Here is a 3,827-nt window from a genome sequence, read left to right on the forward strand (position 1 = left end):
TGGATGAAATAATGTATTAAGTCAAATTCTGTACATTTGCAACTTGTGAAAGGTGTTGGTCAAATGATACTTGTAGTGAGGGGTGGCTCCAGCCTGCCCCTAGTATGGGGGCTGAGGTGGGCTAGACAGAAAATTGCAGGGGGGGAGGGGTGGTGGCTTGCAGACAAAGGCAGGACATGCGCCCCATAGGCTGGGCCTGGAGCAGCATGCCTCTGCAGGTGGTAATGGGGTGGACTCGGCTGCGTGGGTTGAGCAGCAGCAGCTTACAGGGAAAGCGGGGGCTTTGAACAGAGATGGTACTGGGAGGGGTGGCTATGGCAGTGCTAAGGTGAATTTTTGGGTCCCCATAGTGCCCCATCCACCCCCTAACACTGCCCCTGTTTGTACCTTGCCGAATTATTGTGTTTTCTTGGGCGCTATGTCAAGAAAAATATTTTAAAATGGATTTTTATGCAGGGGGCTTAGTGCAGCAAAGAAAAGCAGGTAGGCTTGTAGATAAATCCAAGAGAAAGACCTTGATGTTGATGTGAGCCAGTTTTCTTTTTCTTGTAGGGCAGTACTAAGCAACTGTGCTATATTACATGCTGGTATATGTGGCTTGAAAAAAAAATGCATGGGAAGTATAATGCAATAACACTTTTCTTGTGATGCATCTTGTAGACCCCTCCCTCCCAAGGTGTACAAGATGGTAAATTTACTTTTTCTTCAAAGATATTGCTATGCTGAAACTTGTTTGTCTGTTTCTTTAGATCAATTGCTTTCTGAAACTTAAGAAAATTAATGAGGTATTTTTGTAGTAAGCATTTGGATATTTTTAATAAGCAATGAAGCCTGTTTAAAATGCTTTTATTTCTTATCTCTGTCTGGGGTAAGATTTGACAGCTTACTTACCTAAATGTTAATGTTCTAGAATTATTAGCATGTTGTGTTCATTTGGCATTTGCAGTAGATCTGTTTGAGTATATAATATAGAAAGAGATTATTTTTGTGAGACAAATTCTGAACCGGTACCTTGGCCCCTGTGGACATGGGGTTAATTTCAGCTTGACATTCATCCCAACCATCTGTAACTGGTCTTCTCCCTAGAAGACAGGGGGACAATATGTGGGATTTCAGGTCTCTACACACAAGACTGAGGCTCTGTTGAACCCTAGACTGTGCAGAATAAGTTCTATTACTGTGACTCCAGACTAATTTCTTGAAAATCTGAACATATTGCCAAGAGAGAACTGTGTAATTCAATCCTCAATTACAGTGTTACTCTCTCAGAAGATGAAGAACCATTTTAAATCCTTTCCTTGGCTTAAGGCCTTTGCCAGTATTGAGATGCAGTAGACGAGAAGTGACTAAGCCTTTTAGTTTTTCTCACTGCAAACCAAAATTGGATACAGCTGAGAGCTGCAGACCACAAAACTTCTTTTGAGATGTGCATGCCTAAGAGTCAGTGATCTGCACATGATATCTCAGTGCAGTTATGAATTTGGTGTTAGGTGTTGTTTTTCACAAGACTTTAAAATGCCCGGAAGCTATGTGCAACTTGGGAGCTGTGTGTGACCACTCCTGCACTGGACATGGTCCTGAATTTCATCTGTTTGGGAAGGGGATAATATTTATCTTTGAACAAATTGTCTAAGCTCTCTGTAATCAGAATGCACAAGATGTATATAATGGCATTCTCTGTAGAAGTGGTACTAGGCAGGATTTCAGTTGAATTGAATTAAGCCCAGGTGTAACAGAGATACGGAGTTTACTGTAATCTTCCTAAAGATGCCTTGGTACTCTCCAGGAGATGCTAGTACTGAGGAATTATTACAAGCAGAAATAAAATAGCAGTATTAAAATCAGGTTTAGTTTAATAAAGTGTTCTACTGTAGCTTTATAAATTTAGTATATTGGCTAGTCCTTGCTTTCATCAAAATCTGGTTTGCTTTAAAGAGCTCTACTCTGCCTCAGCCTTTCAAGTTTTATGGATTTGGCAACATCCAGACTAATGAAGTTACTTTCATGATTCTTACTGTTTGTGGCAACAGGTATTAGGTTGGAATATATGCATGCTTGCAGATATCCATGGTAATTGACATTCTTTGGTCAAACTAAAACAATGTCTAGCTAAAGCATTATACTCTAAAAGAATCAGTTCTAAGTGTGGTGAACATATGAAAGTAATCTTCCTGGCACTTGTTCTGTTTTAGAGACTGTGCAGTTCTCAGCTATTGACTATATCTAGTAGTGCACTTAGTGATTTGGATGGGAGAGTTAGAAATGGACATGTGCTCCCTCTTCTCCTCCCACCTTCTACATCTCCAGTAATACAGATTTCAGCATAGTTAGCAGACATATGGTTTATTGTGAGTCAGCTCTGTCCAGGTGACCCGTCTCTGGAATTGTAACGAAAAAGCAGAATTTGACCACTGGATACCATTGTAGCAATTTGCAGGCCACAGTTATTTCTTTAAACCATTTTCATTATGCATTTCTGAATAAATTCACAATATAAAACTCTTACTTTGTATGGAAATGTAGTTGCGAAAGTTCTGAATTTGATAACAAGCAAGTGCTAATCTTACTGTAGTGGTGCTCAACCTTCTTGCCCCCCAAGTCAGAGGAGTGGCATGCGGTTGGTCCCCAAGCCAGATCCTGTGTGGGGTCAGCACGTGAAATTAGTCTGCAAGTGCAGTGCAATCCAGCATACCAGCCTGATCCTGTTTGCCAGCTCCAGCCAGGCCCAGCCCAGCCCCATACACCAGCCTGACCACATACTGGCTTGATCCTGCATGCCCAAAACCAACTGTGTGCCCTTGGCTTACAGGCTTGGAAATAGCTGCAGAGTCAAAGCCATATGCTGGTCTGTCCTTACACCATCACAATCTAGTATGCAAAGCCATGTTATCAGGCCCATGAGTCTCCCAACAGGTCCAGAAAGTTGGTAGCAGGGAATCAGAAATTAATGCTGCCACCGCTCCCCCCACTACCAAATTTCTGAACCCACAGGGAGCCCCACAAACCAAATGACATGGTTCTGCAGGCCAAAACTAAGTAATGCTGATTTAGACCACTGGTTTTGAGTAGGAATAATGTTCTTTAGAAGGAAATATAAACTCTAAAAGTGTACATCTGTGTGGAAATGTACAAGTTTGGCACACACCACGCTGGCCCCTGAGTCTAATCACAGATCTAGCAAGCAGTCTGACAATTCTCTAATTTTCCACTTGGCTGATGAAATTGGCAGAGGAATTTTTACTGCGTCGCCTCAAAAGGTCTAAGAGATCATCCTGAAGTGATGAATTACTCCTTTTTCTGCACTCTGACCATTATGGACCTCTGCAGTAGATGGGAAGCATTTTTATTACTTTCGCTCATAAACAGTTGACAGTGTTCTGTTCTCTACCGTTTTGAACAAGATCTGGATGAACTGTTTCTCCTTTCTGCCAATTAGGTTAACTGGAAGGTTTGATGTTTGTTATATACACTGGCTAAAAAGTGATTGTTTTTTGTTTTGTTTTTTTTTGTAAAAGCTATTTTTTACTCAAACTCGGTTTAAAAAAAAAAATCTGTGTTTGTGAATTATTAGGAAATCTCTGTACCCCCAATCATTCAAGAGTTCCATTTTCCTCTTTACAGAATGGATTATGATTTTTTATTATTATTATTATTATTATTATTATTAGACAAATCATTTATAGGTCTGCCTTGTTGATACACCCAGTGTGATAAATTATAATGCAGTAGTATATGCAGAATTTGGACTGTAGATGTAGAATGAACTGTCTTTTTCTCAGCACCATCTGTCTTTAAAAAAAAAAAAAAAAAAAAATCTTTTTATTTTT

The 3,827-nt window shown here is 40.1% G+C and overlaps 1 protein-coding gene across 5 annotated transcripts in view; it reads left to right on the forward strand.

Moving 5' to 3' along the window:
• Nucleotides 1-3,827, forward strand: part of MICU1 (mitochondrial calcium uptake 1) — a 276,027-nt gene that overhangs the window by 79,962 nt on the left and 192,238 nt on the right. The window lies entirely within an intron of this gene.

Source organism: Gavialis gangeticus, unplaced genomic scaffold (genome assembly GCF_001723915.1).
Source record: "Gavialis gangeticus isolate Ggan-Ray unplaced genomic scaffold, GavGan_comp1, whole genome shotgun sequence".
NCBI lineage: Eukaryota > Metazoa > Chordata > Crocodylia > Gavialidae > Gavialis > Gavialis gangeticus.